Genomic DNA, 13,847 nt, shown 5'->3' with positions numbered 1-13,847 from the left:
CTTTTTTAAACAACAGAACTACATTAGCAACCCTCCAATCCTGTGGCACCACACCCTCCTCCAGTGATCATTGAAAAATCACTGACAGTGCCTCCACTATTTGCTCCCTGATCTCCCTTAACGTCCTGGGGAAAATCCCATCAGGACAAGGAGACTTATCCACTTTTACTGACCCAGGCAGCTCCAAAACCCTCTCTTTACTAATCCCTATCTTTTCCATAACTTAGCCATTTGCCTCACTTATCTCACATAGTCCAATGTCCTTTTCCTTCATGAACACAGATGAGAAAAAAATTGTTTAATATTTCTCCCATCTGATACGGTTCCTCGCACAGTTCACCCCTCCCATTTTCCAGCAGTCCTATTCTATCCTTAACCCTCCTTTTACTATTCACATATCTGTAAAAACCCTTAGAATTCACTTTTACCTTATGAGCTATTGACACCTCATATCTTTTTGCCTTTCTAATTTCCTTCTTAAGGTTTTTTCTGCAATCTATGTAATAATCATATATCTTATCCATTTTTTGCTTCTTAAATTTAGTAAAGATGAGGTGCGGGGATCCAACGGAAACGGGAGAATTCTATGTTAATGCCATCCGAGCTGGAGATGGATAATAAATATTTATTATTTTATGTATACTTCAGTGAATTGAAATGCCACTTTTAGATTGGACATGTATAAATTTTATTTGGCACTTTATCAAAAATGTTGTAAATAGCTTATTTTACTCTCTGTTTCAAAGGTTGTTTATGCACATATTTGAAGCCCAGCAAGGTCTCCAATTGCATACAAAAATAAATAGTTCCAATGGGATTGAAGTCGGGCCCAGTTGTCAGGATTCATGCCTAATTTCCATGTAAACCTTACACTTCTGTCTTCTTGTTTCAAAGGCCAACTTTAATCAGTATTAGTTGAGAAATAATAGTTTGCCTCCTGTTATTTATCTATCAGGAATTTATTCTTGCATGCAGTTTCACTGAGGGTTACTCCTTTCAACTGATTATAATCATCCTGTATTCAGACATCAGACAGAATTCGTTGTCATCCATGATCCTTCTTCACTTTTGTCAATTACAAGTTAATGAAGACAAATAGCAATTTCTTACCTAATGAAACAGAAATTTAACAATTTAGTTAATCCGGAGCTGGGTCACAGTAAAATGACTAATTCTGCACGTGATAGAACACTGCTAAATCCAGCACCCTCAGGAATTTAGGTCTTTCCAGATTATATTGCTCCTATTGTTATCCCAATACATTTTTGAATGTTTTTTGCAAAGATATTATTCAGTTCTATAAGAAAATTTGTGCAAAAGCATTTAACGGGAGCATAGGAAACAGGGATTCAGTGAGTTTAAAGGGTGCACAGGAAACAGGTCTATGGTGAATTTAAAGGGAGTTTGGGAAATGGAACCCTGTGTATTTATAATAAGCTACATAACAGGGCTTGGGTGAGTTTATAAGGATGGGAATAAGTGAATTTATAAGGTGCCTGGTAACAGGGCCTTGTGAATGTATAGGAACCACCACAAATAGTTTCCCATGAGTTTATAAGGTGTAGGGAACGGGCCCTGGTAAGCTTCAAAGTAAAAGGGGAACAGGTCACTGGTACATGCCAAAGGAATATGGGAAAAGGGCCTTGATGAGTTTAATAGAAGCACGAGTATGGGTCCAGGGTGAGTTTATAAGGAGCTTAACAGGAGTGTGGATACTGAACCAGGTGAGCAAGGTCCTTGATTATCAGTTTTACTTCATGATTTCCCAGATATTGTTTTTCAAAACTATGTCAAAGTACAGATCAGTCTAACAAGAAAAAGCTCAACTTCTGACAGAGTCACAGTCACAAGACATTGACTGCTTTTCTTTCCACAGATGATGTCAGACTTGCTAAGTTATGCTGGAATTTTCTGCTCTTGATTACCATTTCATTACAACTCTCTAGTCACAAAACAGCTGACAAATATATCTCAAGTGACGTCACTGACAAGGTGCCGAAACAAAGAAGTAAATCTGTGCATGGCCAGCCCTCACAAGCATCAAATAAACCCATAATTGATAGATTGCTTGCTCCTTTTCCAAAATAGTGCAGTTTGAAGTTTTAAGAGAGGATCTGATTCAAGAAAATGGGTACTTAACCATGAATGAAAGTCTCCATTAATAGTGCACTAGGGATTAATAGAGAAATAGTGACTACAGCTTTACCTTTTTGGTCTTATGTTTAATTTAGGTTTATTTGTCACATTGTCCCTGGTTTAATAAAAAGGGATTTTCTAAAAGCAGTCTCAAGGTCAACTGCAACATACATAGAACTGTGTAATGTAGTCAAGTTTTTTGTTGTCTGATTGCACAAGTTCTTTCTTCTTTGGCTTGGCTTCGCGGACGAAGATTTATGGAGGGGTAAATGTCCACATCAGCTGCAGGCTCGTTTGTGGCTGACAAGTCCGATGCGGGACAGGCAGACACGGTTGCAGCGGTTGCAGGGGAAAATTTGTTGGTTGGGGTTGGGTGTTGGGTTTTTTCTCCTTTGTCTTTTGTCAGTGAGGTGGGCTCTGCGGTCTTCTTCAAAGGAGGTTGCTGCCCGCCGAACTGTGAGGCGCCAAGATGCATGGTTTGAGGCGATATCAGCATGATATGATGAAACAACATTCTCTGATCCTTGGTGCAAAACATGCAGAATCACAATCAGACGTAAGGCACATACAGACAAACAATACATATATGCAGGGCAAGTACTCCTTTTCACTAGTGATTTTCAAACTTTTTCTTTCTACTCACATATCTCTTTAAGTAATCCTTATGCCGTAGGTGCTCTGTGATGAGCAGGAATTACTTAAATTGGAATGTGAGTGGGAAGAAAAAGTTTGAAGACCACTGCTCTCTACAAATAAATAAATATTGTTTAGTAAATGTTGGAGTCTCAGACGGTTAGTTTGAGCAAGAGCACAATTACAGAAGATAGAGTTGAAATGAAAAAGAAAATTGATTCGTACAAAGCAGCTGCATCATGTGAGCACTGTTGTGGGGCTCGTTGAAGGCAATAGTTTTCAAACTGGCCCCTAAACTCACATTCCAACTTAAGTAATCCCTATGCCATAAGTGCTTCATGATTAGTAAGGGATTGCTTAAGCAGGTATGTTAATGGGGGAAAAAAAAAATCGTTGCTCTAGACCAAATTGTTACTGAAATACTTTGCTTGAGAAAAATCGTCATTGGCCCATTTCCTTTGGAGTTATGAAACAGTGCACATAACGAGTCAATTAGGTACAATTAAAACAGTGGTTTTCAAACGTTTTCTTTTCACTCACATACCACCTTAAGAAATCCCTTACCAATTGTGAACTACTTAAAGTGGAATATGAGTTTAGGGGGGCAGTTTGAAAACCACTGGTTTAATGGCCTAATAGCTGTGGGGATGTCTTTAAGTCTGAAGATGTGCATTCTCATGCTTTTGAGCATTCTCATTCATGGGAGAGAGGAAAATGCAATGTGTCTGGGTATGATGGGCCTTTCATTATGCTGACTGCCTTTCCTAGAAAGCATGAGATGTAGATGGATCCAGTGGAGGATGGGGGAAGTTTGGGTTATATTTAGAGGTGCATTCACTATCTTCTGTGGCTTCCTCTTATTTTGAGCAGAGCAGCTTTCATACCACAGGTGACAAATCCAGAACCTATGCTTTTGATGCTACATATAAAGAAGTTGATGAGAGATATGGAGGTCATCCCTGGCTTCCTTAGTTTAAGAAAGTAGAGACACTGGAATACATTCTTGACCATTACGTCAGTGTGGTTGGTCCAGGTCAGGTCATTGAAAATGTTTATCTCTAATAATGTGAACTTGTCCAATTTCTCCACTTCAGTGCTATTGTGTAGGGGTGTGGCTTCTACTCCCTCTCCTGACATCAATGATTATCTCCTTCATCTTATTGATATTGAGAGGAAGGTTGAAATTTTTGCACCATTCCCAAGACTATCAGTCTCCTTTCTTTATTTTGTTTCATTATTATTTGCTACCCAGCCTACAACTGTGGTGTTGTCAACAAATTTTGAAGTTTGATTTGGAATGGTATTGGGCTGCACAGTAATAGGCATAGAGGAAGGATAGTAGAGGACTGAGTACACATCCTTGAGTAGTGCTGGTGTTGAGTGTGATAATGGAGGAGTTGTTACCAATCTTCATGTTTAAACCACAATTTACTCCCAGCACCAGCACAGTTAATGACATGATGCATGAGGAATATTTGCTATTTGGTCAATGACATTTTGTTCCTGGCCTTGGATGTTACATTGTTATTTATGACTTTGTTCCAGGCCCATTCAATTTAACTAACTTAAGTCCAAAGACGTTGCTCACAGATAGAATGAACTGTATTATGTAAACACATATACTCAGATGATGGAAGGTTTACAATTTTGGCGAATTTCAACAGAACAAAGAAATGTAAAATTTGTATGGAGAAGTGACATAAGCAATTGAATTTGTGTCACTCCTATTTTTATGTGTAAACTGTGAGGTCAAACATGCACAGTAAAATAAATAGTTATGGAATGTGAATGAGAAACAATAATGAAAGTGGTGAATTCCAGAACCAATTAAAATGTTGCATTTGCAGGGATGCAGTCCCTTATTCAGACTGAATTTTGACTTGTAACCTGCTTTGTGACATGGCAAATTTTAAAGGGCAAGGTTAACTTTCATGAAGTGTGTTTAGCAGCTTTTCAAAAATTCTCGTCTGTGGAGCAATGCTGATAAAGAATTGTGCCAAAGACGAATAACTCTCACAACAGTTACATGAGGCATTAGTTGTTTCAACAGAATACTACAGTTCAAGAGGTGGTTCCTTCTCAAAAATATTGATGTTTAGGTGATGGATGATGAGAGAGAATTAAAAATGTTAATTTATTTAACCGTGAAATTCAATTAAAATGGTCAGATGCTCAGTATTTTTTTATTTCTCTGCAGGACCACACCTTTAACGTGGTTGTTAGTGCATCACACTTGCAGGGTCAGCGACCTGGGTTTGAATTCAACATTGTCTCCAAGCAGTTTACACGTTCTCCTCATGAACTGCTCTGGTTTTATCCTACCCTCCATAAATGTACGGGGATTATAGATTCTGTTGTAAATGAGGCTGTGGATTAAAATCTCTGATGTTTCTATGGTTTGAGAAACCATGGGCAGTCCTCTCAGCTAATTGTGCACCCAAAACTTGGATTTAGTTACAATCAGTCACAGAGGAGCAGTTCCCCAATTATAATTCTAGTGGAAGGTTCTGAAAGATTTGTTGTAGCACCATTTGTTAACAAGAGATGGCAGCTGTATACTCTGACTTCCATCAACAGTGTTGGCTGCATTGCAGTTTTGGCACAATCGGAGTGAACCTTGCACAAGTGATAGGAATGAGGTTTCATGTGTTTATTTCTTGTAGTGTATTGCTGTGCTGCAGGCAAAACGTGGAAATATGAAAGTGCCAAACTAAAATGATTTTCTCTCTTGCTTTGGTGACATCGCTCAAGTATGAAGCCATCATCTCTCTTCTAGTGTTCTAAAAAAAGGATTTTTGACCTAAAATGTTGACTCTGCTATTAACAATTTCAGGAACAAGAAGTATGAGGAATTAAGGGTTTAAAGAGAGTAGCCTGGACTATTACCTCGGTTCAGAATTGAAAAATAATTGGCACTATGGGTTAAAGACTACTCCTATATGAGGAGATGATGTCTTTCAACCAGGATTAAACTGAAGTCCTGCTTGACCTATTGACAATGGCATATAAACTCCCATGGGACTATTTGAAAATTGACCACTTCAAAGATGTGCAGAGTAGATTTCCAGCCTTCTGTTTTTTTTAAAAAAAACAAGGAAATATAAAGCAAATATGTTGGAATATAATGACCATAGCTTATCCCTTGTCGAAGTCCAATCTTGTAGATCTTATTGTATTTCAATACTTGTTTTCTTGGCAATGTGTTTTTATCTGGTAAATGACGTTGTCCAAGATACCATAATACTTCACAAAGTCATAAATGGCAGTGATGGACTTTAACGTCAAGGCCCACAAATGCAAGTGTAGCAAACTCTGTAAAGCAAAAAGAAAGCTCAGTTTTTGAATCTATTAAAAAACAGGAAACTTAAGTTTGTGCAGCAGACTCAAGACATTGCAGGAATTTGTTGCCAATAAAGTGACATTTTAGTGTGGGAACTATGACTCCAAACTTGTACTTTTTGATTTCCCACAATGTGATCAGACCAGATGATTTGTTTCAAGTGATATTCAATGAGGATAGATTTTGTTTTTATTTTTATTTTAGATCTCTTCTTATTTTAGTTTTTAATTGCATAATTGGCCCTGGTTATTAAGCCAACATCTACATAGTAAGATTTTGCAGCTAATTGTTGTCATTTTTACCCATGGAACTGAAAATGCTTTAAAGAGGAATGAGACCAGAACATTAAATCCCTCAAAATGATCTCTAATGTTCCCTAATTTTGTTTCCTTTCTATCATGGTTCTAATTTTAATGTTTTGATTCCTTGATTGGGAAATGAAAGTCAAGAATGGAGATGAACAGTCAGTGCTTACTGGATGGAACATTTCAAAGGGCTTCTCAATTGGATCTCTGTCCATGATGTGAGTACTTTTAACACTATTCCACAGAAAGCAATGCAGACCTGTCTTGCTAGGACTCTGACTGAGAAGAATGTGAAAAGGTCATAGCTCAATCAAAAGAAAAGCAAAGTCTCTATATGCATTTATTGTCATGTGTATTGAGATGCAGTAAGAAAATTTCTACTACTGAGTCCCATTCAAAATCGAGCAGAGAGTTGTCACTCTATGCTGTGATTTTGTAATAAAAGAAAGAAGAAAGGAAGACCAAGAATGAACATTGGCCACTACACATCAACAGTTGTGTAGTGGAGAGAATGGAGAGCAGCACATTCTTTGGAATGCACTTAACTAGTGACTTTTCATGTACCCTCAACATCTCCTCACTTGTCTGGAAGGTGCAAAGTGACTGTATTTCCTGAGAAGACTAGAGCAGGGAAGGCTACTGGCCACCGTACAGGAGCTCTATCGAGTGCGTCCTGGCCAGCTGCATCATAGTGTAGTATGGTTGCTGCAGATAAATGGATCAGAGGTCAATCCACAGAACCATATGAATGGTAGAGAGGATCACTGGAGTCTCCATCCCTCCCTATCGACGTGATCTACCAGGATAATTGACTGCAAGGCATGCAAAATTATTGAGGACCCCTTCCACCCTGCACACAGCATCTTTCAGCTACTCCTATTGGGGAAGAGATACAGAAGTATCAGAGCCAGGACCACCAGGCTGAGGAACTGCTTCTTTCCATGGGCAGTGAGAATACTGAACGACCAAAGGAACTGCTCACATTAACCATTCGAGAATCTCTCATATTAATGAAAAAATATATATTTTGTTATTTGTATGCATGAAATACTTGTTCTGCACATATATTGTTTATCTGTATGTATGTTTTGTCTGGTTATATGTCTGTGTGTTTTGCACCGAGGACTAGAGAACGCTTTTTCATCAGGTTTTACTTGCATAATCAGATGATAATAATCTTGGCTTGATTTAGCTTGAAAAATGAAGACAAATAAAGAAAGTCCTTTTAGAGTTAAACTTAAATGTGCTGAAGAAAGTTAGCATGTCATGGAGCATCTATAAGAAGTAAAGGGTAACCAATGTTTCGGGCTGGGCCTTTGTCAGGTATGTTTATATATTGCACTCAACCGCAGCATCTGCAGATTTTCTTGGGGTGGCTACTTTTTACAATTTATATTAATGATTTGGATTATGGACTAAATGGTTTTGTAGCCAAATTTGTGGATGACACCAAGATAGGTGGAGGAGCAGGAACTGTTGAAGAAATTGTAAAACTACAGAGGGATATAGACAGATTGGGAGACTGGGAAAATATATGGCAGATGAAGTACAATATTGGTAGTGGAAATAAACAGGCAGAGAAGTATCTGGATTGGGAGAAAATTCAATCCTCGGAGGTGCAAAGAGACCTGGGTGTCCTTGTGCAGTGTAATCTAAAAGTTAATGCCCAGGTAGGATTGGTAGTGAAGAAGGCAAATGCTATGCTAGCATTCATTTTGAGAGGTATAGTGTTTAAGAGTAAAGAGGTGTTAATGAGGCTCTATGGGGCACTGGTGAGACCCATTTGGAGAACTGTATACAGTTTTGGGCCCCCTATCTTAGAAAAGAAGTGATGTTGCTGGAAAGGGTGCAGAGAATTTAACAGGATAATTTACCAGGATAATTCCTGGAATGCAGGGGCTGGAGTGTGGTGAACATTTAGCAGCCCTTGGATTGTACTCATTAAAGTATAGGAGAGTGAGGGGGGGAACTTTAATTGGCCTTGATGGGCGAGTTGAGGATAAGGGGTCATAGTCTTAAAATTAGAAGTTATCCAATCAAAACAGAGAGGACGAAGAACTTATATAGTCAGAGGGTCGTGGATTTGTGCCGCTCAGAGCAGTGGAGGTCAAATCACTGGGAGTATTTAAACAGAAAATAGATAAGTATCTCATTAGTAAGGGTATCAAAGGATATGGAGAAAAGGCTGGTAATTGGAACTAGGTGCGAGTTTAGTTTAACTTCAAGCATAGTCATGGTACAGACCTGATTGGCCTTGTGGCCTGCTTCTGTTCCTTTATCTTGTCATCTTGTGAACTCCCTTCAGAAGCAGCAACCGGTTGAGGAGCACACTACTCTTCTGATGTCACCACCTCCCAGTATACAGGTGCCTCCTCCCCAATGCATCTCTAGTCCACATTGCTCAAAGCTTACTGTGGAGCCGATGGTAACATTGCTGAGGTTTGAAGAATTTGCTGTGAGGAATATCAGTAATAAATCCACAACCTCATTATCCACATTGAGTGAGAGAGAATCATGACCATCTTCAAGAAGAGAAACAAACGCAGACAGTCTATCACAGGGAAAGTCATCACCTAGTTCTCCTCAACTGGTTCATTCCACTGGCCCAAGAGCTGCTCCCTTTCTCAAAACATGGACATAGTTTTCATGGTGTAATGACTCAAAGGGTATTGCAACGAGCAGTAGCAGCCATTAAGCATGATCAGTTTCAATCTCATTAAAGACTTTGTCTCATCAGGTGCAGGTACTGTGGAAGAACCCCCAAATTCAGGCGTACCTATCCATTTAAAACTTTTTTTGTTATACCCCAAGTCATGGATCTACAATAGATCTAATTTTAGCACAGATCAGAATCAAGCATTAACTTCAATTTGTTCAGTCTTTCTTTTTGTGATGCTCAATCTCATTTCTAACAACCTTCCTGCAGGATTGATGGATAAATGTTCAGTCCATACCCTCCTCTCAAGAACAAAGGTTTTTCCAGTCTTGGAAGTTGTTACAGTACACAAGCTTACTGCATTTGGGTGCATTCAGAGATTGAACTTCAAGTCATTGTAAACTGTGGTATGCAAGATTTAATTTCATTTAATTTAGAGATGGTTTGCAGATTAATTGGTGTATTTGGGCAGCATGGACTCATGGGCCAGAAAGGCCTATTTCTGTGCTGTAATTCTAAATTAAATGAAATTAAATCTAAATTAAAGAAGATACCAAAAGTATGATGAAGGGCTCAAACCTGAAACATTGGTTATGTATTTTTATCTTTACTACATAAAAAAGTCTCTTTAGCCTGCTGAGTTTCTCCAACATTGTGTTTTGATGATGAAATTCACTACTGCCTTTCATGCATCTTTGATTGACCGAAAATCAGGTGTCTGAAGATCAAACCTTGAAGTGGCAGAATACTTGTTTTTCAATTTGTCAGTTGTACTTGAGTCCCATACAGTCGGGAGCCTCATGTCATGTCCCTCCAAAATTGTTCAAATCTACTGAGAGAATAAGCAGCAGATGAACAGCAATATCATTTTAGGGCAATAAACACAAGAGGGCCTAGTACACTTAGTCAGATCTGTTGAGTAGGCTCTGCCATCTGCATATGACAGTAGATTCCTGAAACAAACACTGTATTCTGAACACCGTAACAAGAACAGGTTATCAGGTGGACAAAGAATATAATACTAACCATATTCTCAAAACCTCTCTGAGAAAGCATCCTCACTTACTCCCAGGAACTCCAGGCTCATATTGCTCAGTATGACCTTGAGAACCTCAGCGTCATGCTTTGGTTGGAGACAAACTCTGTGGAAACATCAAAAAAGTTACACTACCTTACAAGCTACCACCCCCGCCCATCTCACCTTATCCTCAACTGTTTCATTAGGGTCCTTCTGCCCATATATGGTTCCTATATTGGCCTAATATGTCACCTTGTAACCCACAGAATCAGAGTGGAAGCAAATCATTATTGATCCTGAAGGATCAGATGAAGGTGATTTAAAAAATAGTCCCCCACCATAGGAATTTATCAACTCTTCAATTATTCTAGATTTCGATTTATTGTCAGAGTACATACATGACATCACATACAACCCTGACATTCCTTATCCTGTGGGCAAGGCAGAATTACCACTTATTGGTGAAGCAAAAAAAAACTGTACACAACATGCATGTTAACAATTAAAGAAATGTAAACAGATAAAGAAATGTAAACAAACTGCAATACAGAGAGAATAAAAAAAAATCAATAAAGTGCAAAAGTAAGAGTCCTTAAATGAGTCCCTGATTGAGTTAGTTGTTGAGGAGTCTGATGGTGGAGGGGTAGCTGTTGTTCCTGAACCTGGTGGTGCGAGTCTTGTGGCATTGGATCCTGTTAGATCTGGCTTGACCTAAACAGTCTGTATTCAAAGAAGTAAAATTATTGTTGATATAATTTTCCCTCAGAATTTAAGAAATCAAGAAATAGGATCAGGAGTTGGCCCTTTGGGCTTTTCAACTGGTTTGGCTCTGCTTTTGAATAAGATCACAGATGGTCTAGTTTTGTTCTCAGTTCTACTATCCTTCTTGTTGTCCATAATAAATGGCTACCCAGTAGTCCAGAAGGCTATCTATCTTCTCCATAATGCTGTAAGCCAACAAATTGATCCATGAATCCTTCTCTTCCCCCTTTCTGAAGCATGTATAAATTGTCAAAGAAAATCTGTTGCAATAACATCGTGGGGGTTATGCAGTTAACATTTTTCTTCAAAACATCTGGCTCAACCACTGAGATTCAAGGGAAGTTTAGAGAAGATCTTTGTTTATCTCAAATCATACTTGCTCTGTAATCCAACTTGAGCATTTTTATGCATTTTTAATGTTTATTGCTTGCTTTTCATCACTTCCCACAGATTTTTCCAACTGTTTTTCAGATGGTGTTGTCATCCCTTGATGGCGCTCTCCCCTTGACAATGTATGTTTCCTTTGGGTGCTTCAGTTTCAGACCACCCTTCAAAAACATGTTGGTTTGTAGGTTAATTGGTGTATTTGGGCAACAGAGGTTCATGGGCTGGAAGGGCCCAAGTCAACATGCTGTATGTCTAAATTTAAATTTAAGTCTCTGATCATTATCAAGATTTCTATGCTGTGTTTTTGTCAGTGTAAACCTGTTTGTGGCCAGGGCCTTGGATCTCACTGCCTGTGGCCTGGTTACTGTTAATGGCTAATGTGCCTGCGCAACAAGCAAATCTTATCAGGGGCATGGTGACACAGATTTATGGTGGGCGCAGGGCAAGTGTGGGTGGGTACCATGATATATATGAGTTGTGATCAGTGCAGTGCTGCCCATTATTTTATTCTATGGAGATAATTTTTTTAATTGCTGTAATGCAGATGATTTTCTTGGCCTTATCTGATAAATCTCCCATGTATTAACATCTTAGTAGACTGCCCTGAAGGAGTCCTGTTTTTTTGTGAATGATCCATTCATCAATGGTGAAATCTTAACTGTATTGATTTTTAAAGTAATTTAATTAAAAATAATTAATTTTTTTAATGCTAATCTACTTTTAGGTTATTTGATTAGATTGGGAACTAAGGCAATGTATGTATAAAAGGGAAATATTTCTTTATATTCCTCTACTATTTTATGTACTTTGTGAATTATTTGACTTTGAAGTACTCCTTTATCAACATCAGAAATAACTATTCAGACAAAAGGAATCTAATGACTGGAAAACGTGCCAATCCATTTGTAAAAATTGTATTCAATGAGCCATAAAATAAACCCCACAGCATGTAAGGAAATGCTCCTTGTGATGGAAAAATCATGCCTTCCATATCTTCCAGCATAGATTGCTGAGATTTAAAACGTTTTTTTTCCTGGCAGGATGGTTACAGGATGGGTTCACAGTCTTTTCTGAACAAATAAATAGCTGAGGGATGTGTAAGCTCAGGTAGTCGGTCACAGCCTCAAGCTGACTGGGATAAAGTGTAAAGCTATTGCCACCAGTTGGGAGATGGGGCCCTTGTCACCTTGTTAGGGGGATAAGGGGAAGCGCCCTGCTAATTGATTACTGCTTGGGGCACGATGTAATGCCTCCTTTGTCCTTTGCCTTCAACTGTTTTATCTTTTGTTTTCTGATTATGTTTTACTCAGGTAGAAGGCTCTTTCAGGTGGCCAGAATACCCCGATGTAAAGCCACATATTCTACCCCCTGCGGCAGTCGGGAGCTTTACAAACCCTCCTCCGAGAGGGATAATCACCGGAGCACTGAATTCCCCCTAGGCACTTGAATGAGGCGAGCTGATGACAATCAGCTGGCGACCCAACGCGTCTGACAGCCCCCCTCCTCACTGCCTGACAGTCCCGCTCCCCACGCAGGACATCAGAGCAGTGGCAGCCAGTGCGGGGCGTCAGGGCTGGGGCAGCCAGCGCGGAACTACAGGGCTGGGGCGGCTGGTGCGGAACTTCGGGGCAGGGGCTACAGGCGTGGGACGTCAGGGTTGGGGCGGCTGGCGCGGGACTACGGGGCAAGGGTGGCCGGCGCGGGACGTCAGGGTAGGGGCGGCCGGCATGGGACTTCGGGGCAGACCACCCCTGCCCTGATGCCCCGCACCGGCCACCCCTGCCCCGACGTCCCGACAGGACAGGGTCTGGAGTTCGCTCCGAGGCGCCTCGCCTTCAGTTGTCCCTTTTAGGTGGACAGCCAGCGCTTTCAGGGCTGTCACCTGAAGGACCATTCAACAGGTCTGTATCCGCTTCTGCAGGTGCATTCTTCGTGGAGAATCGACCTGAAAGAGGCTATAGAGTCAGAGCTCAGCTTTTAGGAGACAGACTCGGAGGAATCACGTTTTAAAATAAAGCATTTCTGTAAGTAGCATTCCTCTGTGTCCGAGATTTTTTTCCACAATACGCCTTAATATTTTGCTTAGTCACACAAAAATTTAAGGGTAGAATTTCTCGCACAAAATTGCATTGGGCCATGGTAGTAAAAATAATAATTAAAATTGGCTAGAAAAATCTCCTGAAATAAAATTCTGCTCTACACAATCAAACTTATTATATTAAATGGTCAAATGAGTTTGATATAAGTCAGTTAGAATGTTTGTTAGTAACACAATACTGGATCTCTCTGTGGCCAACCATTGCAATTCTGTGCCCCACTCCCATACTGACATGTCTGTCCATGGCCTCCTGTACTGTCAAACCAAGACTACCTGTAAATTGGAAGGGCAACACCAAATTTTCCATCTGGGCACTCTCCAATTGGATGCCATTAACATTAACTTCTCCAGTTTCTGCTGGTCTCTTCCCTGTTCTTCCTTTTCCCCATCCCTCTGTCTTCTTTCCTCCAGCTCTCTACCCCCTTCCTTCTGCATTCACAGCACCATCCCCCTCCCCTTGTTTCCTTATGTGCCCTCCCTCCCTTATTTACCTCCTACCTACTTCCCCTTCC

At 39.9% G+C, this 13,847-nt stretch overlaps 1 long non-coding RNA gene across 1 annotated transcript; it reads right to left on the bottom strand.

Annotated features, from left to right (window-relative positions):
* Positions 1 to 736: 736 nt before the first annotated feature.
* On the bottom strand, positions 737 to 9,539 carry LOC138760121 (uncharacterized). The gene is made up of 3 exons (XR_011355437.1): positions 8,659 to 9,539; positions 5,899 to 6,081; positions 737 to 1,110 (listed from the first exon to the last, which is right to left on the bottom strand). It is a non-coding gene; the product is annotated as an uncharacterized lncRNA (long non-coding RNA).
* Between the last annotated feature and the right edge of the window lie 4,308 nt (positions 9,540 to 13,847).

This window comes from Narcine bancroftii, chromosome 4, assembly GCF_036971445.1.
Source record: "Narcine bancroftii isolate sNarBan1 chromosome 4, sNarBan1.hap1, whole genome shotgun sequence".
In the NCBI taxonomy this organism is placed as follows: Eukaryota; Metazoa; Chordata; class Chondrichthyes; order Torpediniformes; family Narcinidae; genus Narcine; species Narcine bancroftii.
The sequence above is the reverse complement of the archived record's forward strand: the minus strand, read 5'-3'. Positions and strand labels throughout refer to the sequence as shown.